We start from the raw sequence: 27,349 nt of genomic DNA, 5'->3' as shown, positions 1-27,349 counted from the left end.
ACGGATTGCCGCTTCGACGTTATTTCATTTGTATATCGGTTGAGTCTCTCCATCTCATCCCGTTCTCCACACACGAACCCGATAGAGAAAGGGAGAGGAAGGGCGTTTCTGCGAAATCGTTTCGCCCTCATATTGTTTCCGACCGTCTGTCTCTCTGCCGATCCCTCTGCGGGACCCGCACGTTCGCTGGCATTTACGTAACGCCTCTATTGCGAATCGATTTCTCATCGTCATGCGTGGCCTGTAGTATTCTCGCTGCGTATCGCCCGCAATGCAATCGTGCCATGGCTGCCATGTTGTCACGCATAATGATATCATGGTACCGTGCTACCGCGGTATCATCGTACCACGGCTCATCGCGAACTCGTGGGGCTAATGGCAGCGCAAGTGGACCGATATGAACGACAGCGCTTGTTCATTGCAACGGCTCGGAAGTATTTCTGAACGTGGCACTTCGCGGACGTACCTTTTTGACTTTTTTTTTTAGTTTTTCTACGTAAAATCTCTACTTCGGTTTAGGTACACGCTGAAGAACCCGTGGTGTACAGAATTGATGTACAGAATTAGTCGGGTGTTTCGAATAACAAAACTTGAACTTCAGCGGGATGGTACATAGTTGGCAAAAATTTTGAGCGCGCACACACACACACACACACACACACACACACACACACACACACACACACACACACACACACACACACACACACACAAACACACACACACAGACATACAGACACACACACACACACACACAGACACACACACACACACACACACACACACACACACATTCACGAGACGAGACGACACGAGACGCTACTTTTCATCTCCCGGCGTTATCGTTCTCTCGTCGTGCAAATGTGCGTTTTTTTCTTCTTATTTCTCGCGCTCCAAATTTCTGTTTCGAATAAAGCGGGATTTTCTCACCACCTATAAAATCTTGCTGCTGGAATGTTTTGCGCATAGTGTTTATTGGGAGCATGGCGCAGCGAAACAATGTGTTGCGCCAACCCTGCAAGTAAGAGAGAGGGAGGGAGAAGGAAAAAAAAATCAACAGTGAAGGAAAACGTTTCACGGAAAGTTAATTCTCTTGCGGACCTTGATGGGTGAATGCCACTTCGGTGGGGGTGCCGTTCGCTGCCTCTCTATTCTCGGTTTTTCCTCTCGCACAGTTATGTGGGATAGTTCGTGTGTGCTGATTTATGTGTGACAGAAATTTTCCATTGTATAGATCGGATTTATTTATTTATTTATTTATTTATTATCCAATATGGCTAACTGGAGAAGTACTGCCGAAATATGGGTCCCTCTACTCTTAACATTCTTCCCGTGAGGAAAAAAATCATACTGCAGGAAACTATCTCCCCCCTTCCCGCCGGAACTGTCTTCGTCGCAATCGGCGCCTCGCTTTTGTGCGAAGCGAAAATTCTCGCGCGATATTTCCGGTACGGTTTAGACGGGTCCATGAAAAGCAAGAGTGAGTTATGAGCGACTTTTTGTCGTTCCTTCTGTATTCTTTTCATTGTGTGTGCGTGTGTGTGTAGGAGGGGTGCAAGTGCGTCGCTGGCTCGCTTCGCAGGGCATACAACAGCTGTCGGCACAGCGCGTCACCTAGATGGTTACGCAGTTGGTTAGGAAACACTCTCTCGAGCGTTTGCAACGAAAGGGTGTTTCGAAATCAAGCCGCGTATCCGAGAACTGGGTTTTTTGCGTGCGCGCGCACGTGTCCGTTACTGCTTTGTATCAATGCGCATGCGCCGAGAAGTGAGTGCAGAGGAGGATGCAGTCGCGGATACCGCTGGTCGCGGGATCGAATCCCGGCTGCGGCGGCTGCATTTCCGATGGAGGCGGAAATGTTGTAGACCCGTGTGCTCAGATTTGGGTGCACGTTAAGGAACCCCGGGTGGTCGAAATTTCCGGAGCCCTCCACTACGGCGTCTCTCATAATCGTATGGTGGTTTGGGGACGATAAACCCCACATATCAATCAATCAGTCGTGGATAACGTATTTCTAAAACGCGTCGAGATTTATTCATTTTTTTATTTAGAAAATACTGTGGTCACTGAAGACCAGGCAGGTGGGAAACGTTATGATAAACAGTGTATGCAAACATCGAGAAAGTTGTTACAATAAACAAATTTGCAAGAATACAAAATGGGTGATATATTAAATGTAACAAAAATATAGCAACTTCTATATAAGAATAAATAATGGCACAAACGAAGTGATGCCTTAAAGCACGAAGCAAAATAATATACGCATACGCACAGCCAAATTTACACATGTAGAAACGCCTGAAGTACTAAAGACTAAAAATCTGAAGGAGTAATATTGCATGAGAACAAATCACAGACATGATAACAAACTCTAGATATGTCCGAATTGAACGATCACCCTTGATAATGTCGCGAGATATATATATAGTAATTATAATAGAGGAACGGGTATACGCCGAATATGTTATTTGAAGTACAGGGGAATATCTGGGGGGGGGCAAAAGAGAAAGAGTAATCGAAGGTGGTATAAGGCACGAAAGAAAGGTGTGTGTGCCATTCGTGTGGATGATTGACGTAATGAACGTCCCTTACTACCCATATAACACATTGCCGTGACTTTATCGAGTTTTGACGCTCTGGCCTACAGAACGCATAGAACACAGAAGCCAGAGAAGCGTTTCATTGCTTTCACTGAGTCGCGACGACGCAAGTGCAGAATATCAGCTCATTTAATCCGTGATTTAACGCTCGGGGTGTGAGGCATGCATATGAGCGCGAGAAGTAATCACAGTGAATATATTGTCTAGTAATTAATCACTCTTTCGCAGTAAGATGTGGATTTATGTAGGAAAATATCTAACACATATGCCACGTATGCCTGCGAATATCGTATGCTCATGTGAGAACACGTTATCGATATGCGTTCGTAAGGGAATATTGGATTATGCGTCAGCTGAGATTATAATTGGTTGCGTGTTGAAAAGCGAAGTTCGTCGGTATAAACATGCGTCAGCGACGGCTGTAGTACGCGAGGGAGTTTGAACCGCTCGTGTAAACTAAAGCACGATCGCTGTAGACGACTTGATAGTGCGGTAGTTCCGTCAACATGCGTGCTGTTTAGTGAGCCCACGCAAGCGGTGGCAATGAATGCGAGATGCGCCGTAATTTGCCGCGCCAGACTGAGATAGCGGCGTGGTAATAAATCTTTACAACCTGCCGGGTCTATTGGACGCATCTGGATAAAAACGAGCTGCAGGCAGTTTCGGTGTTCACGCCCTAATGACTGCCGACGCAATCTTCCCGGTCGGAATAGGGCGAGCAGCTCATGGAGGAGTTAACGCAAAACTTGCCTTTGCGTGTTTACGCGGGCGGGGGTTACATGAAATGGAACGCTGAAATTATTTTCAAGAGGCTATAGTGGCTAAGCGCATTTGCAGAGCCGTAAACGCATTTCCATGCTACTAAACGTTCTGCTGGAAATACACCTGCGAGCAAAAAAAAAAAAAAAGCGTCGCATCAGTATGCCCACATCACGAGTATAATCGTTGCCCGAATTTTATTTCGGCGTTTCCTTTCATTTCGGTCGTGGCTGTATGCGTAGGACACTTGCTGTATACGAATGAGCGATGGCTGCGTTTTCCTTCTCGTCGGAACAGCGCTTGAAACGTTATTAAGCTTCTCAGCGCAAAAAAACTTCCGACAACAAACACAAGAGACGAGGACGAGCGCTTAATAATGGATTACCTACTAACTAGCCCAATCCCCCCACTTTGTTTCAAACGTGCCGGCACAAACTCGAAAGGTCAGAAGAAGAAAACAGCACAGCGCTTCAGTCACGACTGGAGTTTCATTGCAAGCGTTTATGCATGGAGTAACAGCGATTTTCTGCGCACACGCAGATCATATATAGGTGCGGGTTAATTTCACAGTACCACCCTCGAATATATATGAAACTGCCGTAGTAATAATTTTTTACGCTCTGCGGACGGTGCAGGAAGGTGTAAAAATATTTAGTGATCGGAAACACTGTGTCATCCACTTGCTCGCAGCACGAATGTATTTAGAAATCTACACTAACACCCTCGTATATTCAGAAAGAAGCTTATTTCAGAAGCTATATTCAGAAAGAAAATTTCTCAGTTGACGACGAGAAATTCGTCTCGATTCCGGGATTTGAACCCGGGACCAAGTGCATTCTTGGACGGTCTCTTGGTATCATAGAGGAGGCGCTGCTTGTATAATGGGAGGTCGCTGCACGAGAGTGGATTAAACGGATTGGCCGCCAATAAAAGAAGGTCACAGCAGTCTATGGCAATGGATGATTACGTATACGACGAGATTAAGCAGACGTATACGCTGGCCAAAGTCAGTGTTGGCTGGCACGCAAGACATATACGAGTGCGTTCGCCGTGTTCAACTTTCCCGAATCTCTTCGTTCATAATCCCCCGCAATCCTTCGATATACGTTGACCTTCTCATAGTAGGCTGACCCGGCTAATCTGACGGATAATACGTTATCCGCGCTCCGCTTTTCGTGACATTCCCTACTCACCCCTTAGGTAACCATGTATTTGTCCCCAAAAAAAGTCTTCTACATCGAGTACAGGTTGGAGCGATTCGTGGAACTGTTTTTCTTGCGACCACGGAGTTGGCATTTTCACAGTATAATAACGAGATAGTGCTAGACATAGAACCTAATTAGTTAAAAGAAGACTATATTTGCGTGCATCGTAATTAGTCCTCCCTGGATATTTCTGATAATCCATCGCCGCCCGGAGTGGGATTACCAGTAGAGATATGTCCCTATGGCCAGTGGACGTGAGTCGTGTTTTTAATTACGCGCTGTACAAACTGATTAGGCGCATTGTTAAGGCACTCAACGATATTAATTAGGACCAGAACACACTTAAGCGACAGTGACGGGGGCCGTAGCTCGTAGGGTGGTGGGCGCAAATTAGGCATTGGTGTTGTGACGCGAACCGTAACTACGGCTCGGATTCGCATTGATCGTCGTTACACGTTAATAATATCTTAGCGCACTTGCTAGTGTGCTTCTCGCTGGTACTGCATGTGTTGCTCAGTTTTGCTTGAACACTGGTCGCAGACTCTGTAGAAAAAAAAAACACACACGTGCAAAACGATCCTTGCGTGCATATTTAGCCGTATATTCAGGAAACCCCAAGCTGGTCAGAATTAATCCGCTGCCCGCCTGCCACTCACAAACCATCTCGTAGATCTCGCGCGTAGAATGGCAGTATTTGTATTTTTTTAATTTTTTAGTACGGGGCTAAGTACGGGGCAGATTGTGTCCCGTACTACAAAGCCTGCCCCTTATTTGACAGGGGAGGGGGCGCTGCGATGCCTCCCCCCCCCCCCCCGAAGGGAAACTGTGCACGCCTCTGAGTGCTACTACCAGAGGCACTTGCGCTCGCTGCGTCCTCTGGTGTTTTTGCGAGTGTTGTGCTCCAAGTGCGCAGCTGCGCAAACAGGCGCGTCCCCTTTTATCGGGTGCCGAGCCCCGGTCGGAGACGACCTTCTGCGCTGTCCCGGTTGGCGATGATAACAACGCCGCCGGCCCGTTATGGCTGCCGGCCAACGTGTACACGGCTAAAACAGCACGTGCCGCGCGCCTTCCGGGTCTTATCGGGGGAAACTTCCGGCCCTCGTGGCATTGTCGAGCGCGGCTTCACTGGCTGTCGCGCCGCAGCGGCCTTCTATCGTGACGGTCGGAAACCCCGCGCTGAAACTCACAGCGCGGGACGGAGAGGTCGTTTGACGAAATGCGGAGACTCCCGTGTATCTGCTGCAGAGGGGTGTTCTATAGCAGTTCCAGGTAGCAGACAGTAGGGAGTTTTAGAATAGCGCACCGCGAGCACTTGCGGTGTGGTCGCTGCCACTGCGCATGCGTCGTAACGCGAGTCGCGGACCGCACGCAAAAAATCCCAAAATTGCGTGCGGTAACGGCGGCCCGCATGTTGGCACGCGAGCTCTGGTTTCGAGGCCACGGTGTCGCTGCGATCGTGCGTTGCGGATCGCGGCAGGGCAAACGCTATTCTAAGACTCGTATGGCGCCCGCAACGCTTGCAAACGGTATTCTAAAGCTCTCTAGTTTTGGAATAGCGCACGCAAAGCTTCGCGTTTCGTATCGTACCCGCGAAACGCTAACTCCGCGAACCACATTCTAAGTATACTATAGCGTACCGCTGGTCATTAGCAGTGAAATACTTGTTTCCGATCGAGGGCAAAGCGCGTGAGAAGGTGACAGTACGTTAGGGTGGACAGATTGGGTTATAAAAGTTTGCGGGGATACATGTATGGTCGCAGCAAAGCACATTCGTGGCCGGTGGGAGAAACGTGGGAGTGGCACTTTCGCCCTGCTGTGGGCGTGGTCAGTCTCATGATGATGACGACGACTGTACCGTTAACGCTACAGTATTAGGGGGATGTAACAGCGCCTGTTTAACCGTACAGTAAGTACGGATACACCATACTGTCTTAGTCGGCACTTAACTTTTCTTCGGTAATGTGAAGTTTCTATTCGCCACTTTGATAATATCATCACGTTGCAAAACGCAATAGACAACCCGCACAAATGAAACTTAAAAAAATAGGAAAAAGCTACGTGGCTGGGACTACGGTACGGTACTTACCGTATGGTGCACCGACACTGTCGATGCATTCCATAAACGTTTCGTGTTTAATGTACCACGACCTGGAAACCATTTTAGCTGCAAAAACGATGTGAGACGGCGACTACGGCTAATGCAGGTCTTGCCCACTAAATCAGCTGCGTACCGAACACGACGATACGGTATTGCCTTATACTACCTTGTGCAAACGAACAATGCTAAAACGGCCTGAATTTGTAGGTTTTCCCTTAGGTCAAAACCTTAGCTGCCGTAGGCTTGGTGGATTCGATATCTGCCCGAAAGTTTCATTGGGTTGGTCTTCTCGTTCAGACAATGTTCGTGCTTCTGATTGCCCCAGTGAACGATATGTGTTCTCCCAAGCCTCAAAGCCGCATGTGCAAGCAAACGTGCGGAATCGTAGCTTGGCATGTCGACGCTGGAATTTTTTATGCGTGCCCCGAAGAGCGTTTAGGGGGCGTTCGTAAATTAGGCTCTACGACCTAATGTGGCTGTTTGGCGTCTGTAACAAAACGAATTGATCCCGTCTTTACGGCTATGCTAACGGAAAGTTCACTTAGCCGCACGGGTGGTCCCGTTTTATTATTGCGCGAGTTATTTTCCGTTGCCGTGGTCTTAAAGCCTTTACTTCGCTTTTGTGTTTCTCCCTCTCTCTCTCGCTGTGTGTGTGTGTGTTTGTGTGTGTGCCTCCGCCGCGAATTGCATGTTATTTATTTTGGAATCTTGCTGTAATGTGAATATCGATGCTGTTGTACGACCGCAACAAAAGCCCGCCAAAATGGTCTGAATAAGTAAAAAAAAAAAAGCAGCGTCGGTCTGAACTACAGGTGTGACTGCTCGTTCCGTTACCATGGTTACCGTCGCCCCACCTTGCCAGCGAAACGTGCCCAATTCAGCCGCACATCGAGCGTGCACTCTCGCGCTAAACATTACCTTAAAGAGAATGAAAAAAAAAAAAAATCTTACAATGGCAGATGTAGGACGGGTTCCGTCTATGCCGGCCCCTTCTGCGCACGCGCACTCAGTGCTGGCCAGCAAGCGCATGGTGCACGTCCTATCCGCTCCTTTCGGAAGTTTTGCTATTTAGAGAGAGAGAGAGAGAGGGGGGAAAGGGATACCGGGAAAGGCAGAGAGGTACGTCCAGTTTTCGACCCTACACGTGGGAAGGGAACGGGGGGAGGGGGCAAGAGAGCATCAGTGCACACATTTCACAACATGTACACAGTGTAGCGTGTCACAGGCAGTCGTTCAATTATTATTACTTTTTTTGCGCTGATAAATTTCTGTTAATCACGAACCAACTCGCCCAAGCACCAGTCTCTGCTGTAGGGCTCGCGTATTTTTTTAGATGCGGAAGCATCTTATACTCGCGCCTTGTAGTGCGCCGTCCGCGCCGCCCGCACCGCTTCTCGAACATTCGACAGCTGACGCGCGCGCATGCGCCGTCGCCCACTCTTCCACCATCTGTGCATCCCTTCCGCCTCTACACACCGCGCGCGCTTCACTCCTCCACCATCTGTGCACCCTTCCTCCTCTACACACCGCGTTCGACATCTACATTTCTCCTGATTCTCCAGTGGACGCGCATGTGGCGTCGCGCTTCGAGAACATTCAACAGCTGACAGTGCATGCGCCGTCGAGCTGTATATATACTCAAGGTCGGCGCTCGCTCGCTCAGTTGCCGCTCGTCGGTTGGTTTGTACGGCGCGTCGACGTCCAAGGTCGCGGTGAAATGAATTCCAACGAATCCACAAACACAATGATCGACGTCCCTTCGACCAGCGCCGCCCTTTCGCATACGTGTGTACGTGTTCACTCATTTAACACCCCCTCCTACAACCACGTTAACCAATTTAGCCATCGACCCAAGTAAGTCGCAATTTAACACCCCATTTCACAACCACGTTAACCAATTTAGCCATCGACCCAAGTAAGTCGCACTTTAACACCCCGTTCACCAATTATATGCTCCGCATCCTCCTCAGTGTTCCCCCGAGGGAAGCTGCGGGCAATTTTTTTTCTTCTTCTTCTGCGGTTTTACGTTATCAAGTGGCTCGGCTCCTCTTTTCTGTTTGTACGCCAACTTTTTGAGGAACGCAGGGACGGCGTGGCCGGGTGACATTAGGCTGGAACTATGCGCAAAATGAGAGAGAGAGACATGCGTTATTGAGAAGTATCGCCGATATCGCGCCAACCGGCCCGCGTATCCGTTCGACCCCCTTGACGATAAGCACGTGAACTTGCAACAGAGTCGCCTCGATCTCGAGAGCGTTATGTGCGGCGGCCATTTTGAATGTCGAAAGGGTCCGCGCGAGTGCCGCTCGACTCCTTCGGGCCGCCGTAAGTGCGTCATTCGTGGCGTGTGTTATCACCTCTGCCAGCAGAATGCGAAATTCGGACGCTATCTTGTTCTTCTTTTTTTGTTGTTGTTCGCTTTTGTTTTTCCTTCCTGTGTTGCGCATGCGTTCGCGCTAATCGCGCCTGTTCCTCTTGTCACCGCGTGCGTCATACTTTGGCAGCAGCGCGGGAAGGCTTCTCTGCAAGGGCGTTGTCAAAGCAGGCGAGCAGCAGATGAGACAAAAATTCCCGGTGGGAAGCAGACGACGACGTAGTCGTGCGGCATTTTTAAGCGAATATTTTGTAACTCGCACACTTCAGTGGCGTTGTCGTGCGCGAGGAACTTGTTCACGTGGCGTATTTGTGTGCGCCGTTTTCCAATAATTCATCATGTATCTATCGTGGGTTCGTTGGTGATCAGCCGTTTCTGATACGGCATTGTCATCTTTTTATCAGGTTGCCACATATCGTGGTTGCTTTGATCAAGCGCGAAGCCATATTTCTTTTTCTTTTTTTTTTTTGGTGGGGGGGGGGGGCACCTTCTTGATTTCGGGAAGGGCACCACCTTGCCCCGCCGCGGTGGTCTAGTGGCTTAGGTACTCGGCTGCTGACCCGCAGGTTGCGGGATCGAATCCCGGCTGCGGCGGCTGCATTTCCGACGGAGGTGGAAATGTTGTATGCCCGTGTGCTCAGGTTTGGGTGCACGTCAAAGAACCCCAAGTGGTTGAAGTTTCTGGAGCCCTCCACTACGGCGTCTCTCATAATCGTAAGGTGGTTTTGGAACGTTAAACCCCGCATATCAATCAATCAGGGCACCACCTTGAAATTGTCATTTTTTTGCTTTCTGTCCCATAATGAAAAAACAAATCGACGGGGGGACGGGGGGGGGGGGGGCGTGTCTTGTGTGTCACTCCCTGACAACGCCCCTGGTTTTGCTATGGACGCAGGACCGTCGCTGTAGCCTATAGCAAGCGAAATGTTGCGCTGATAAGCGCGTGAACGAATGTCCAGTTCTTGACGTGGAGATTTGCGCAAAGCGATAGGAAAAAAAAACGAGAATAAAAAGCATATATGGGCGCAAATCTTGGCTTGCCCCATTTTCCCGATAGAGTGAGGGTTCTGTCTTTTTTTGTTTTGTTCTCCCACCCCATGCAGCGGAGCGATTTACTTACTGTGGGCGTCTCTTCATCGCACGTCGTAACGGTTCAGAGCGATATAAACCTAGCTTCTTTCGGAATTACATACTTCTGTGCATTCAGCTGTAGCGTGTTTTGTGAGAACGTTCATAGGGGACATAAAAGCGATAAACGTTGGTGTGCTATAGGGTATAGAACCCTTTACTTACAGGTTGTTTTTTTTTTTATTTTGCAAAGCAGCAAGCTCGCACTTCAGCCACTGCTAATGTGATGCGAATGGATGCGGTATATAGCCTACACGCCGACTGTGCACGTTTTAAGGTTGTAGCGCATACTTCGTCCTAATGACTAAGCATATGATGGCTTTTATCTCCTAGTCACGCAGAGGTTGTTTTTTCATTCTCCCGTCATATTTTTGCTTGTTTGTTTCCCTCACTCTTTCAAAACTGCGTCTAAAGCCCACTTAACTTCGCATGCTATCTACAAATCAAGTTTGAAAGGGTCGCTTCTTAAGTCTAAGCTGGCTAAGTTTTTTTTTTTTCTTTCGACATACCTGCTGGGTATACATATATTTAAAAAATCCGCAATGTACAAATAATAGTAATCTAGTATGTCTCGCTCGTCGCGCGGTAGCGCTCCATCGCTAGTAGCCTTAGCTTACTCTTCGTAGTTACGCAATTTCAAGTAACGCTTCGTGGAGACTACGCCGAGAAAAAAAAAGACCATGAAATGCTTCTTCTATAGATGCTGTCGTCCTCCAAGTACTTACACGGTTCGCCGCCTGCATGAGCACAATGGCGGAATACATGCCCTGTCGCTCTTGTTACCAAGTAGACTTTCAGGTTGATCCGCGTGTTAGAATGACCTTTGGCTGACCTTTGGCTCTCAAATTTCTCCTCCCCACGCTGACTAGAGCTCGTGTGTGCAAATTTGTGTAACGCCATTATCTCCGTCACGTCTCTTTCGACGCTACTTGCCGCGACCAGGAAGCGGCTGCGATATGCGCGCTGCTGCTGCTGCTGTGAGAAAGGCCAAGGTCTTGCAGCTTGGAATTCCACGCGCAGACACATCTTTCTCACTCACTCTCCTCCTTACTTTCCCTTGTCTTACAACACTAAATGTGGGCATTGCATGATGCGTGTGGATGACGTGGCACTGTCGTTCAGAGTTCGAGCTATACAAGCAACTGCCACAGTGCAGTGGCTTCTTAGTTTAGGGACACTAACTTTTGATTGGCTTCCGAGCAAGACTGAAGAATGTGAAAGCTAGGAACGCATGGAGTATCCTACAATTTCGTTATAGAGAACTGTGGCGCTGGGATCGTTCAGTCACCAAGGGAATGGTGGGCGCAGTTCCTGGATTTGCTTTGTCTTTGCGTTTGCGGCTTCCAACGCGCTTGGATCTGTCTATTGTCACGATTGGGTTTCTGCTTTGGATCAAACGCCGCCGCCTTGTTGAGATCATCGTGAGCCGATTTGGATTCGTCATTCTTGAAGGGCTGAGGGGGTGAAGTGGGTCTGCTGAACGTCGTCTTGACTTCGTCTTGTGACAAAGCGCCATGCAGTGTCACACCAGAGCCGGAAGAAGGCAGCGTATAAGCAAATTCATTGTAAATACCCGTCATTCTGATGCTGGCTGAAGTGGCGCTCGTTGCTGCTCTCGTTGACACTAGCACCAGATTCATTTCTTAGGCTTGCTGTTATGAAACTCGTATATGCTTAAAGTGATCAGAACTCTTTGAGCGGGTAATGTCGCTGCTGTTGCTGTCCCGAATGAAGACGAGTCAACTCGTCGAAGCGATATGACTGCAACGACAGTCTCAACAGTCTCCGTTTGTTGAATGGTTCAGCATTTTGAGTTCTTCGGAATGTGGAAGGGGCCGTAAAGGTTATAGTCTACATCTAGTTTTTTACTAGGCATCCGATTCGAAGTGAGATTGTTTGGATCTTTAGATTGCTTTAAGGTCCGTTCCAAGACGGCGATACGATTATGAGAGACGTCGTAGTGGGGCGCTCCGGAAACGTTGACCATCCGGTGTTATTTAATGTGCACATAAATGTAATACACGGGCCTTCCATTAAGAAACAAAAAATGCCGCCCGCACCTTCCCATGGAAAGGGGGGGGGGGGACTCGAGTAAAAATGCGTCGCAGAGTGGTAGGGTCATCGCGTGAATGTGTCGTGATTGCTTGTTCCTTTTTGTTGCATCATGTCTTCGGCTGCTGCCAGATGATGCAGCTCGCCCACAATTTCTTTTTTTTTTAAGTTAGCGCCTATGTAACCAGAGCTTCCTGGTTCTCATCTCTTATAGCTACAAGGTCGTGGTTGGCTCTTCTTTTCTAATCCATTTATGCACGGACATCCGCCAGCAGTTCAGCGACAGCAACTCGCTCGAATTGCTTTGCACACGGCGAGGAGGTGCGCGCCGAGGGTGGCGCCATCTGGTCGCCCCCTTGCACCGCGCAATGCATTGCGGGAAAAAAAAAGCACGTGAGACCATTCTTATCTCGCCCTTTTTGACTCACTGCGCAAATCTTGACCCTCGCGTCGGTGCAGCGGTAATCTCGATGACGTGGCCCACCCGGACATGCATGTGAGAGTCCGGCTGAAAAGAGTAGCAGTTGGCTGGCTTTGAACCGCTGGTCTCGAAATATGAAGATAAGACGACTTGATCACTCGAACGCGCGCATCCTATTTCAGCTGCCTGAAGGGCCGGTCAAGCCGAAGGCGGAAGGTCGGTTAGCCGGTAGGGTCGCAATCACAAGAGCTTCTTAGAAATACCCTAGAAAAAACTCTGGCACGTGTGTCTGTGGCAGCTGCATTCCACTGTGCCTCAACGAGCATGGGGAGTGATGGGCTGTACATGGGTTTGTCTGATATTCGTTTTTTTTTTTTCGGCTCCGTTTGGCTTCGCGCGGCTTGGAGCCACTTCGTCACTAGACAACAATCGGCAAATGTTCGGCAGTTACGTTTCGCCACTTTAACCTTTGAGGCTCGCCAATTCAAATCGGGTCACGAAGTTCACAATGGTCTGTTCTTTTTTTTTTTGTTATTTGACACAAAACCGAAGCCCAACAATAAGCAAAGTCACAAGTGCTTTCCCAAGCCCGCTAGCACGCAGACTATAGTGAAAAGCGTGTCCTAGCCATCATTACGTGCCGCCGCGGTGGTCTAGTGGCTAAGGTACTCGTCCGCTGACCCGCAGGTCGCGGGATCGAATCCCGGCTCCGGCGGCTGCATTTCCGATGCAGACGGAAACGCTGTAGGCCCGTGTGCTCAGATTTGGGTGCACGTTAAAGAATCCCAGGGGGTCGAAATTTACGAAGCCCTCCAATACGGCGTCTCTTATAATCATATGGTGGTTTTGGGACGTTAAACCCCGCATATCAATCAATCATATCAATCAATACCCATCATTACCATGGTTGCTGATCGGGAGCGTCCATGTGCGCGCCCCCTCCGTTTTTATTTATTTATTTACATTTCACCTACATCGCCGTGAGGCATTACGTAGGAGAGGTACACATAATAATTTAACTACATAGTTTTCAATCAAAACAATAGATTCAACAAATAAAACAGCACTCAAAGTATTTTAAGAGAAAAAAAAACACTCGAATATTGGTGAGTGAAAACAACGTCACAGTCACAGTTTTCTTGGAGAACGGAGGCGGCGCACAGGAAGGCTCCCTATAGTCGCTGAACGATCGCAGTGACAGAGTCCCCCCTCCTAGTGAATTTCAGGAAACTAACCGTCTTGAAGGGCCGGTCCTGCCGAAAGCGGTGGTTAGCCGGAAGCGTCGCAATAACTTTGTTCGTGTTGTTTTTACGTGCCAAAACCACGATATGATTATGAGAAGTATCCGTCGTTCTTCAACGTGCGCTGACGTCGCCGCGCACTGCACGCGCGCCTTTTAATCATTTTAAAGCCTTCGAAATGCGACCGTCACGGCCGTCATCGAACCAGCGACATGCCTCGGCAAATGTGGAACGAGGAGACAGGGAGCTAGATGTGCTACCCATCCACAATAGAAACACCGTTTGCGTACCTGCGGTATTGAACCTAGTACCTTACGATTCAGTGGCGGACGCTATGCCACTTCAACCACCGCTGAGTCGCCACCCGACATCCTCTTTGTGGTCTCTCACGGCTGGCACTGCTTAAAGTAGCCGAGCCAGGAAAAGAGGGTGTCAGAAAAATAGCGCGTTTCTCTTCTTTTTTTTTAAAAACCCACCTGAGTCACACTACGTCAATACCGTTGTATAAGGAACGCTACACACTTCCCTGACAACGGGTCTCTCTCTCCCTCTCTCTGCCCCCCCCCCTCTCTCTACCCCTCTCTTTCTCTCTCTCTTTTATTACGTTTGCTTTTACTACGTGGCATGTCCTTGACCACTTGTCTCCTGTACGTCAACCCCCTTTCTCTTTTCCTCGAGCCTTGTGGCTTGGAGCAGCAGCAGAGGCTGACTCAATCCATTATTTGGATTGCATCACCCCATTTTTTCTTTTTCTTTTACTGCCCTTGTATATACTTGCTGCAGGCGAGCACCGTCACACATTTTTCTTTTATATTCTCGATTGCTCTTTAAATTGAACACAGCTAGCGCTGTGTTCAAAGATTGCCGAACAAACCTCGGCGATCTTTGTCTTGGGAAGGTTGGCGCTACATTTATTTATTTTCTTAAATCCTGAAATCCCCCTTCCGTACGTGGTGCAGCTGTTGTGAGAGGAAGGGCTCGCCGGTTCGGCTGTGCGTCCTTCGATAACATCTGTCGGCTAACAGGCTCCCTCCGCGAAAAACGTGGACATTGTTTACCGCCGTTGATTCATCGTCACGAGCTTTGGCTCGCGTGCTAACTCGGCTATAACTTGTCGATGTTGGCAGTTTAGGCGCATAGAAAAAAAATTCTTCACTTCGTCGGTCGTCATCGATGAGGCTTTGGTCTTGTTTGTTGAGATGTACGAGAAATATATTGAATGGCGTAAACTACGTGGAAGGCGTTTATACGAAGAACCTCCAATTCGTTGCGTACGCAATCACAATGAATGAAGAGTACACCGGTACGACGAGTATGCCACTTTACTTGGATACACAAAGAGTAATCTAGAGAAGGTCGATGTTTGTGTTGGATGTGAAGTTACGAAGCATACACACCTAGTACATTTGCTAAGGTGGACAGTTTGAGCATTTCAGTAGACCACTCGTCGAAACGTCGCCTACGGCGACATGCCGTGTTCAAGGTTTTTCTTATCTTAAGGGATCTTAAGGGGAGAGTTATATTCTTAGCAGCAGGAGTAATAGTTACACTACCAGTTAGTAGTAGTAGTGGTAGTCGTAGTAGTAGTAGTAGTAGTAGTAGTAGTAGTAGTAGTAGTAGAGGAAGAAGCCACGAGTTCTGTATTCTCATGGGCCGGTTCGAGGCTCTCGTTTCTCATCCACGCTTTACTGTGGTAAACGACATCACCTGAAAAGAGGGCCGCCGATGAGGTCGCGGGTTTGAATTCCTGGCCGTGGCAAGCCGTATTGCATTGAGGGCGAAATGCAAAAAAAAAAAAAATCCTAAAGGAGGAATATCGGCTACAGTAGTCGCTCCTACTACAGTTCTACAGTGCTGCAAATCCCGTTAGTATGCCGTTGGTACTGACTCGACGAAACCGCAGCACTAGAGAACATCCACTGCAGGCTACACGCGAATGTCCTGTGTCGTTGTGTGGTTTGTATACTGCGTGTTCGCTAGTATTATGGATTCGTTTAGATGTGGCCGCACGCTAAATGGAGAATGTCCTGCTGTCATCGACCAGTGGCAGTAGGTTTATACCACGGTGTGATCGCTTAAATGACGACGATATGCGTGAAATGAAGGGAACAGATTAAAAAAAGAAAAGCTACAGCCGCACGTTGCTATGCCGGTGGTGCGGTGGTTTAGTTGTTGTGGCGTTATGATGGCTTCTAGAAGAACGAGTCCGCGGTTTAGAGATTGCCGCCGTTTTGCATTCGCGTCCGTATGCAGCGCAGAAAGTGTCGCCTTTGGGACGAGTGTCGCAGGGCGCGGCCACCTTCGATGTTCTCGTACAGCGCGAAATTAACTCGTCGTGTACACATAATCGCTCAGCAGCGCTGGAGAATTCATAAGCGGAAGGGTAAATTGCGAGTTCCTTCGTGCAAGTAATATTATGCAAGACGGGCGGAAGTGCGCTGGTCGAAACCACAATCACACGACGACGCTGAAATTGGGCGACCCACAAGGGTGTGCTTCAGCATGGCGTCGCTGGCCGCTGTGGCATACTCCAAGGAGCAGTCGCCGAACCCAGGATGCTGACATTATGCTCGAAGTAGCGCGCATACGACCGTGCACTCTGCGGGAGCCTAATTCATTATTTACCTGGCTCAGTTATATGGAGCGCCGAAAAGGTCTGGGCGCACTATGTTAAGCGCGTTGCGTGGTGTCTGCGTGAATGATTAATAAAAGTAATGGTTATACATAATGAATTTCTTAGAAGAGGGTTTCAAAATGGTTGGTTGGTTGGTTTGAGTACATCTGCATGTTGCGCCATCTCTCGTCGGCCAAAGCGGCAGCCTGCCGTAACTGAATGCAAAGTAAACGAGAAAAAAAAAATCACATCTGACGAAATAAGGTAGTTATCAAAAATGAGTCCCGGTTCTATGCAGCAGATACATATTTGAACAGTCTGGCAAAGTTACAGTGTCGCACTACAAACCGCGTTGCTTCTCTGAGTGTTTAATAATTGAACAATAGGATCCCACGCGTTTCTACCGGCGGTGTTCAATTGTACTGGGAAGCTGCGCACTTCGTAATAGATACTGCACATTTACCAAAATGTACCAGTGTGCCTCGGCTACGTATAATTCAGAGTCATTTTATATGACTAGCTTTTTCAAGAGATTTATTTTCTTCCCCGATTTCCTATTCAGTTATGCCAGGCTGGCGTTTCCGCCGCCGAGAGATGGCGCCACGTTGAGATGTCCCCCGATTCCTGGGAATGTGGTTGGTTTGTTTATTTGGCTTAACGTCCCAAAAGGACAGGCTATAATCTATGAGAGATGCCTTAGTGAAGGGCCCTGGATAATTTCGACCACCTGTATGGTTCTTTAACCCTTTCAGCCCTGGATTTTTTATTTTGGTCAGATGCACTTTTTGTGCGCATTTTTCTTGTAGTTAGGACCTCAGAAGACCACAAACAAAAAATTGAGCCACTGGTACAAGCAGTTTCGGATTAATTAGCATGGCATCAAATTAGATAATTAGGGTCCTGTGATTGAAAATTAAAAAAAGTGGCTTATTTTTTTCTGCCAATCGATGGTCCACACGAAATAGAAACCAACCTTTTACTTTTTAGCCTGAAACTCACTGAAACAGCTTCGGTACGCCGTCCCGAAAATGGCGCTTACCCGCCTCAACTTACGTGCCTCGGCTTCACGGAAGACCTCGCTCACGCTTCTTCTTCTTTGTGGCTGCTACCTCCACAAACGTGCCACAATATTGGTGTCCATTGCAGTGGGGATCATTGAAGAACTATGCCCCCAAAAATGAGCAGTATTGGTTACGTTTCCGAGATACTAGGGGAAAATTTGTGCGGTGGTGTCATTTGACACCGCCAGGGCCGAAAGGGTTAACATGTCCTGGAAAAGCACGGCACACGGACCCCTGGCGTCTCGTCTCCGTGGAAATGCGATTGCCGGGATCGGTATTGATTGATTGATATGTGGGGTTTAACGTGCCAAAACCACCAATAATGATTACGAGAGACGCCGTAGTGGAGGGCTCCGCAAAATTCCGACCACCTGGCCGGTAGCCGAACCCTGTGAAGACGAGACCGGCGCGGCGGACAAGGTTTCCAAACAATGTGTGAAAGTGCCCTCCTCGGCGAAACCCCTCGCGAAGTTATCTCGCCTTCAACAGCCGGTTGCCGCGAGGTGGACGGGTGTGCTGCAGTCGCGGTGGGTTTGTCGCGCCGTGGATGCGACGATCGGTTACTCCGGAAGCCGCCGGGCCCGGTTGTGCGGATGCCACGCGTGCACGTATTCCGGCGGCTGGTGCTGGCCACGAGGCTTCGTCGGTGGGGGATCACGGGGCCGTGATTCCTCGTCCGTCGTGTCAGCGCTGTTGTTTTCCGGAATCTCCTCCGGCACCTCCTCACCTTCCCGGCGTTCCTTTTATCCGTATCCGCGTTACTCCTCGCTTGCTTTATATCTTTTATTTGCCCTTTTTTTTTTGCTTGCTTTATCGCGCGAGTTTGATATGTGCGTTAGCCGCCGGGTGGTGTGATTCTGGCGTGACTAGGCGGTGAACGAGCCCGCGAACACGAACTGGTCGCTCGCAGTTTTTAGCCCCGGGAAAACGCCTTCCTTACAGAATGCGCCTGTGTTTTGCCATTTACGTGCAGTGTTGGGGGGGGGGGGGGACCTAGTGCGAATTCTGCAGGAGTTATGTATGTACAGTGGCGCGCTCAATATTAGTTGCAACGCGGTGTGCCTCGTGGTCGAAGAAGTCCCGAGCTTACGCTGTGACACCTGCAAACGCGGATTTGGGTTTGGAAATACCGATACTCGAAACAGTGTTCACGTCGCTAATTGTTTTACCCTGCAACGTTGTCGCCGCTTTGGCCTCGAGCAGCGTGTTGCAATTCATATTTTTCTATAAGCGTATGCGTATGTGCGCATGTATGCATTAAATGCCAACTGTACGGAATGGCTCTGAACACGAAGACGCGGGTTCGATTCCCATCTACGACGACGGCATATACGGTGGTGAGCGAAATACAGGAACACCCGTGTACCGATAACTTAGCTGCTAGATCCGCAGGGTGGTCAAAACTAGTCCGTACTACTCTGTCTAATGTCTCCTTTACGGCATGTCTCGTTGGCACATTAGGATTAATTTAAACAAAGCTTGGTTATCGAGTTTTTATTATGCATAAAGGGTTGAAAGTTTTTAAAATATCGGGAAGTGTTTTTTTTTTATTATTTGCTCCCTCCTCCACCGACAACCACTACCACCATGGCACTACATCCGAGTCTAAATTTAAGAGGAGGAGGAGGGGCAATGTTGAGGGGTGCGTTGGATCTTTGGCTGCTCTGTGCTTGGGCTCCTACTTGAAGAAATGTCCGCAAAACCGCACCACACGTAAGTAAGGTGCACGGTGTCTCTGGGTTTTGCTGGCATTTCTTCAAGTAACACGAACAAACTGGTTCAGGTGACGACTCTCGGGCATTGAATCGCTTGCGCGAAAGGAAAGAAAAAAAAAAGCTTCAATTTACGTACTCCCAGGTGTACCGTTTTTTTTTTCTATTTCGGAAACCAACTCTCAGACACAGTAAGTGGCAGTATCAAAAATACAAACGCAACATTGCTTCGCGTTTGTTGTCTAGCTAACAGCGAACGGTGGAGCTACTCGTATCTCTCGCTCGGCAAGAGTGCTAACGCTTGTATTCTTCTGCGTGTAACGTGTGACGATTATTTAATTCTGGTAAAATTTATGAGCGCGGAGTAGCAGCGAAGTAGCGTACGTTGCATTTCGTGTTATTATTTATCTTCGAATGGCACTCTAGCTCGTTTAATGTTAATATTATTCATTGAACTTCACGAGTGACGCAGCTTTCAACGTTATCGTTTTCTGTCTGCGATAATGCCTCCAACACCGGCGCGTTACTTACGTAGACATAATAATGATAAAGAAAAAAAGGAGCTCGCAACTGGTCGTTTCGAAAGGTCATTCGGTAATGATTGCTCGGTAGGTCTACCAGCGAGCGCTGACGTATATTACGGTCGTTTGCCTTCCTTGCCTACAATGTATGTCGCCTGTGTTTACAAACACGCTGACCAACTACATGCGCGCATGGACGGACGTCACTAAAGCGTCAGTTGGTAGAGAAAACGTGCGCGGTTTCGCAGACGACACACATATACGGTAATGAGACACGGTGTAACCAAAGCTCACATTTGACTCGCCCTTTCTGTCTCGCTATTTATTTGCGTACGCACTTTGCACACGTGGGCGGGAGTGCTTTAAAAGGACAGATCCACTCTTAGGGGCGTCTTTCTGTTGCACAAGAATAGTCGTCCCCATCTAATGTGACAGGAATACGGCACGAAAGCTGCGACCGTTTTTAGAGCGTGGCACTGGAAGGAATTGCACCCCAGAGGGTCCTACTGTTTTTACATAGCGACAGAAATATACGTTTTGAATGGTGCAGGTATTACTATATAGCGGCATGGGTACACTCCAGAGTGCGCAACTGTTCATTGTGGCAAGAATACTCCTCAAATGGTGCCGATTATCGAGAGGCGTCCATACAACCGAAAGGGTGCAGCTTGATTTTTTTTAATGGAATGGCAATACGCCTTTAAAACTGATTTTAGTGTCGAAAGAAAAAGCGTCATACGGTGCAACTTGTTTTAGAAAGTGATAATGATGCAACCCGTAGAGCGTCATATTTCTTACAGTGACACTACAATTTGAAGGGTGAAATCGTTCATTAAATTTGCTGGAATACTACTTGTAGAAGCAGAGAGGGCCCGTATTTACAGAAATGTCCTGTACGGTAAAATTTTTCAGAAAATATATTAGCCAATCACGATGCGAAACATATCATTATTGGTGACCAATAGGGACAACGTGCTTACAAAAAAAAAAAAGAAGTTTTGTGAATTCAGCCTTTGCACTGTTGAAGTAGCGACACCCAAGGAGATGTATTAAATTACGTCCTTCACGAACAGCACCACACCTCGTATTACATCTTTTTCTTCGACTGTCTTTTTTTATTTGCGTCGTCGCTTCGCTATCCGAGTGGCCTCGTTCGTCCCAGTGAGAGAGTCAACTGCTTGAGTGCATATAGCAGGTTGAGCGATTAGCTTAAATTACCCTAAATGGGCGCACGCAATCGTCGCGTGCAAGCTGCCATGTTGTATCTCTCTTTCGCGCATCGTTATTTTGTGCGGTGGCCTGATTTGCATATACATATCCTGGCGCGCGCGTTCCTTTCCCTTTTCTGCGCGCAAAACAATAATCGCTGTCGCGCGGAGGTGTTTTTGCCCCCGTAAATGGCGTGCAGGTGGGTCCTTGCCTGGTCCCAAGTGTTTTACCGACGAAGCTTACCGCCCGCGACGCAAGCGCGAATTAACGACGGTGGCTCACTTGGAAGCCCTTCGCGGTCGAAATGACCTTCGAGGGTTTGCTAGCTTGCGGCGCGAGTGTTGTATGCGTGCGCTGTTTGTAGGGCCACCACCGCTTCCACGAGGCACGACGACTTGAAAAGCGCACTTAACAACTGTTTTGCCGGGGAGCGCTTCAGGGACATGTGCAACGGCCGCACCGACCTTCCAGTTTAGTGGCTATGAGCGCATGCACACTATTCGCATGTTGCCCCCCCCCCCCCCCCCACGTTTGTGGTAATTGCTTTGCTTTCGTACGTTCTAAGCTACATGTACTTAACACGGTCTACATGTGTGAGACGCTTTGGAAAATCCCTTTTCCCACTTGGCTGTAGCGCCGTATTCGCAAGGTGTATGAGTCGTACAGGGAGGCTTCAGGTTCAATCCATATATTCTCTATCGCTACTATTGCTTTGTGCATACGGCCACAACGTCAAGTGGTACAGTATTTGATAGGGTATGGGGCTGAGCCTGTTGGTTTGGTTTTATGCAAAACGGATACGTAAAATCAAAGACACGGGTTAGCTCTGTCTGTTCTTCCCGCGTCTTCGTTCTGTTTTGCAGTCCTGCGAAAGCCGACGGTGGTATAGCGACAGCAGGACTCGCTATTTGGCGGTATAGGTTCGTCGACCGAGGCCTGCTACGCGCGTTTCCCCGTACAGGAGCACTCTGCAGCTGTGTGGAGTGAGGTGCGCGTCTGGTGGTTGCGATATAGCGTATAGGCTACGGGGGCAGTTTGCATTAAACTGATGGAGGAAGCGTGCATTAACCTAATCGTTGCTGCTCGAGCACGGCCTTGCGACATTGCAAAACGATTGTTGTACACTCGACACATTGTGCAATGAACGTAACGACTCGGAGCGATTGCGCTCGTAGACTTGCTGCATCGCATGTATTTCGCTAAGCCTATGAGTGAGTGGACAGTTCATAAATGGATCGTGTGTAACAAACTTCGCAACAACTGGCAGGATCCTAACCAATACCCAACGGCAGCAGACCCATGTTGTGGCATATTTCTCCGGTGTTGCAAGTACGCGTGCGTGTGTGTCGGAAACCGTATACATGGGACTAACAAGGTCGAGGCGTTGTTATGGTGTTCGATTTGTCGACCCGAACTGCCCGAAAGTGCACCCGACTTTGCTCATTGGCCGGAATCAATGCCTGTGCAGGGGCAGTCCTAGCCACGTCCGGTATACGACAGACCGAAAAAGAGACCTTCGATTTTCCAGTACACCCAAAAGGACGCCAGTTATTTCGAGGTGTCTTCGGACACTAAATGCGTATCCGAGGGCGCTGCGTTGCCTCCTCTTTGTTAGCTGGAGCGTCGAGCCAAGGCTCTTCTACCGGGGTCGGTATTGGATGGTCGTTTGGATAGCCATTCCCAGAAGTACGAGTCTGTAGCGTTACTTCTCTCTTACCGGGGTTTTCAGCGATTACGCTATCATTGTGCTATAGACCCGCAACCAAAGATGGCTGTTCGAAACAAGTAGCCCGGTGAAGCAGAGAACGCATTGATATCTCGAAATGAAAATCACTTGTGGGTGGTAATATAGATAGACTAGGATGAACTGGGTGGGCTGTTTAGTATTTCGAAGCTATGCGGCAAATCCGAGACACAAAATTCAATTGAAACTAAAGACAGTTGCGCCTATTATTGTTCACTTTTACCGGGATATGCAAAGTTGCCCTAATTTCTGTGTTTGTTCTTGCACAGCGTTCGCAGTTCTTTTTTCCGTTCGTTGACCGATAACGTAATATTCTGGGAAATGTGTTATGAAGTATGGTACGTCCGCTGCACATGATCATAACGGGTGGTAAACGTCACCGCCGCGTCGATCTCTGGGCTGAATTGACCATCAACTTGTAGGCGTAAAGCGAACATTCCACGTATCTTTAGCGTGGCAAATTAAGGCAGCGTCGGCCTGCAGGCAGCAGCAGGTCTTTCAAAGCGCTTTTATTCTGCTCGCTTGTTTGCCGGGCGATATGCGTACGTTGCCGACATACGCTATAGCTGGAACGTTGCGAAGCGCGATTCGAAGGTAGCACAGTCTGTCTGTGCCTCCCGCCTGTCCCACCTCTTGAGACCTTAATCCATCCACCCTCTCTCTCTCTCCGTCCGTGACTCCCTTTTCAATAACGGAGGAAAACGCACCTCGGGGCGAGAAGTAATGCTTCGCAATTTCGCTTCGCAAGTGTAAACGACACGTGTCGCTACAGCGTCCAGGCGTTGTGTGTGTGTGGGGGGGGGGGGGGGGGGGGGGTTGATTTATACGAGCCCCGCCGCTACTGCTGCGCGCGCCAAGTCCTGGCAGGCCGGCTTGTGCATCGGCTAGGCTGGGCGCCTTCGCACTTCCGTGGCGGCGTCGTTCGTGCGCCCTTGAGATGGGGTGACCGCGTTTTCGCGTGACGTCCCCCTCCGTCTTTTCCGCCGTTGCACCGGCAGCGGGGCGCGTTTGATGCCGCCATTTGATAGCCTGCATCCGAGGTAGCGGTCGTGCAAGAGTCATTGGCTCATGCCGATGGGATTTTCGTTTTGATTTTATTCCTGATTCGAGGTCAACTGCCTGAAATGCGCAGCGAGCTAATTATAAGAAATAAAAAAAGGGAATAGCTATATGGCATAAACCAGGCACAAACTTGTGGAACGATAACTGCACCGCTGAAGTCTATAGCAAAGCCTACTGTACATATAGTTAGGTTATTCATGTGCACTTAGATTATTCATATGCCAGGGGCATATCCAGAAATGTATTTCGAGGGGGGCCAGGTGTAAAAATTTTTTGTTGGGCTAGTTGGTGCATGTTACAAGAGAATTAGACGACGCTAATTCAAGTGCCCCTTATGATGTATGTTCGTGAAAGCGTTTGTGCACACACAAACACACTCACGCGTGCAAAACTGAACAATTTCTAGTGGTTCGAAGACTCCTCTCCATCTGGCTGCTCCAATTGGACTATTCCGAGCACTGTCGATAACTGAGGTTTCTCTAACGCTGTCGCGTAAGCTCCTTTTTACCTATCTGGTGCTTTCATATGCGGTCGTTGGGGAATGTGACGTCACACTCTCAATACAATTCGATATCTCGCTGTCCTCTCCGGAAAATTCCCAATTAAATGGAGTCCTCTTGACCGCGTGCGTAAATCTCTCGGAGAGAGGCCGTGCCACGCTCTCCGCGTGTGAGGTCTGTTTCAGCGTCTCTTTCTTGTTCATTTTCTGCTAAAGCTCGTCGTCTGGCCGCGTTCGTTGAACACGCATCTGGCCCTGACGGCGGCGCGGCCATCAAAAACACGCGAGACCGCAAGGCATGGACGTCAAAGCGAGCTGGGACGGTGGCCTGCAGCTCGTCTTCACGACGCCCTGGCAACCGCCGCGCGGCCGTCGTCTGGAGGCCTGTCTGTGTTCAGTGTCTGGCGTGACACTGCGAAATAAAGCTGCGTGAAAGGGAACTTGTTTTTTTTCGCGACGGCCATCGCACTGGAGCGCACATACATAAAACGACAACAGAATTAAACAAATTGGGGATTTTCACAAGGCGCAGCCTTTATTTCATCGCGCCCCTCATCGCCTGTCGTTCGCAGCTTCGGGTCTCGATGTGTCGTCACTTCGAGCGCGACTGATTCGGTACTTCACACGTTCCTGGAAGGGCGGCAATTTTCCCGACGCGTTCTGGCACGACTCTGATCAGAACTGCGTGTCCCCCCCACCCCCCCCCCCACCCCCGAGTACGCTGTACCCTTGATCCCAACTGCGTCTCACCCAGCGCGCCTGCAAGTCGTCAGTGCTGCTACGTCAGAGGACCCAGAATGCAAGCAAGGACGACAGACGAGGAAAAGTGCGGCGCACAACGCGAGAGGAGGCTGCTGTTTGTGCTCTATGATGAAAGCCGGCCGTTGTGTTCCCGTATAAAGGCCTCGCACTTTGCCCTAATCTGCAATTCCGCTGTGCAGCCCCTCTTGGCGTTCTTTTCACGTTGGCCCGAAAATAGAATGCAATGAAGTGATGATCGACGAGGTCGATTGCGCAACACAAGTGCGTATGGTGTTCGCGTAATGAGAACCTGAACAAGGCTGGCCCATATTGTCGCGCGCCTGTACTTCCGTTGAGGAGCCCTTCTCGGTTTATATTCGCGCTAGTAGATAGCCTATGTGCGCTGCGCGGAGATCGCGTTGCACTCCATGTAACTGCCGAGGCGGCCGTGGTGTTTGCGAAGTAACCCTGAAATCGAACACGCGTCCCCGACTGTGCCGCGTCGTCTGCAACGACGGCAGGCTGCATCGTCTGAATGGGAAGGGGGGACCTTCGGCTTCGCCGACCGCGCCTGGGCTGCATCGACCAAGGACGCGCCATGCAGGAGTCCGTCGCCCGGCAACCTATCGTAAACAGCCCGCGCCGTCGCCTACCCATCCCTTTTTCACCGTAGGGTGGAGTCCCCGATCGAATATCCCCACCCCCTACGTCGCCAAGGCAGAGTAGGCGGGTGCCGCCGCCACGTAATCGCCGCGCTGCGCGTGCCTAGCGCGCGAATCCGCCGAGCCCGACGACACAACGCCACTGTGTGGCAGTAATTGCCTTCGCCGCTACCGCGCAGTTTTTCTCTCTCGATACGGTAGGCGACACAAGCAAAACACGAACAGTAATATTACGCCCGCATTGTGTTAAGCAGAAATAGCGTGCAGGGCATTTGTGTATGCTGCGCGCCGATTCATTATTAACGTGGTGCGGATATGCTGACACACGGCCATACCCGCAATCTCCCCCTTTTGTGGCAGCATGATGCCGGAAGGACAGTAAAAAAAAGAAAAAAAAGACATGTTTCGTGCTGATGCTGCTGTGGCAACAGGAAATGTGTCACCATCGGTCATATTTGTTTGCGAGGTTCTTAAGTGTCTTTGCGCAAGTTGTGTTCAGCTGGTTTCCAGCGCATAATGCACTGTCTGATGCACTGTGCTTCAAGTATGGCGTTACGTGTCAAACTGTGTGTGGGAAAATGTGCATCGTTGCCATTTCTCTTCACCTCTCCATTCGTGTTTTTGTGTGTGTGTGATGGAGGCGACATCAACTTTACGAAAAATAGAATAACTTGGTGAATAATGCAGTCACAGTCGCTAGTAGTGGTGCTTTCACACCTCTGGATGCTTCAATAGTGCCGCTCCATTCTGATGATGCTGTGCTCAGTTGCTGAGCCCTGGTGGGAAGTGATTTGTAATATATGTGCATCCCATGTGAAGTTGTAATTTAGAATGTAGAGCACTACGAAACTTGGAAATTCAAACCAGAGAGCAGTGGCGTAGCCATTGGGTGGCACACCAAGCCCTTACTTACACCCCCACCCCCCTCCCGGATTTTTTTTTTTTTGCCATGGCATACACAGTGAAAAATGAATATTTCAAAAAGGGGCCCCCTCCCCCGAAAAAATTGGTCAACTGTAGCTGACTACAGCAGTTTTGTCTTTCTGTATGCTGTTGAAACAGTGGCTACCACCTAAGGCTCACTTTATTAAACTGCTATTGAGGTCGTTCATTAACACAGCTTCCACATTGTGTGCAGGGCACGTACATCTCGAAGCACATATCCCCAATAAGTGTGTAGACCATTAGTGCTGAAGACTATCCATCACCAATGACCCAAATAGAAACCTATGACCAGAGAAGCCATTATGGTCCTCTTTTTTCTTTTTTTCATTGTTGTGGAGAGTTGAGTTTAGTTCATCCCTCGTTATGACACCCATGATTTGTTTAAGTGCCATTGTGAGGGAAGTGTGCAAGTGGTTTCTGTTGAAAAAATTCACTGTCAGTCAGCTGTACTTCAAGGGGACCCATGGCTTTTTTGGTGAGATTGCACCTATACTTGGTAGCTATCGCTTTTGTTGCCGACATAAGGTGCACTTTGCGGGCATTGCCAAAGTTTGTCATTAAAAACAGGCCATCCTGCTTTTTTCGAGCTGTCGAAGAAGCGTCACAGGCCATTTTTATCTGACCAACTGACATACGTACTCGTGTGCATTTACGAGAATTTCAGTGCATGGGCACACGTATCAAGGAAACCGTTCTACCAT

The 27,349-nt window shown here is 49.1% G+C and overlaps 1 protein-coding gene across 3 annotated transcripts in view; it reads left to right on the top strand.

The window, feature by feature from the left end:
* spen (spen family transcriptional repressor split ends) overlaps window positions 1–27,349 on the top strand; it is a 210,686-nt gene that overhangs the window by 157,004 nt on the left and 26,333 nt on the right. The window lies entirely within an intron of this gene.

Source organism: Rhipicephalus microplus, chromosome 3 (genome assembly GCF_043290135.1).
Source record: "Rhipicephalus microplus isolate Deutch F79 chromosome 3, USDA_Rmic, whole genome shotgun sequence".
In the NCBI taxonomy this organism is placed as follows: Eukaryota; Metazoa; Arthropoda; class Arachnida; order Ixodida; family Ixodidae; genus Rhipicephalus; species Rhipicephalus microplus.
This window is presented reverse-complemented; position numbering and strand designations above follow the sequence as displayed.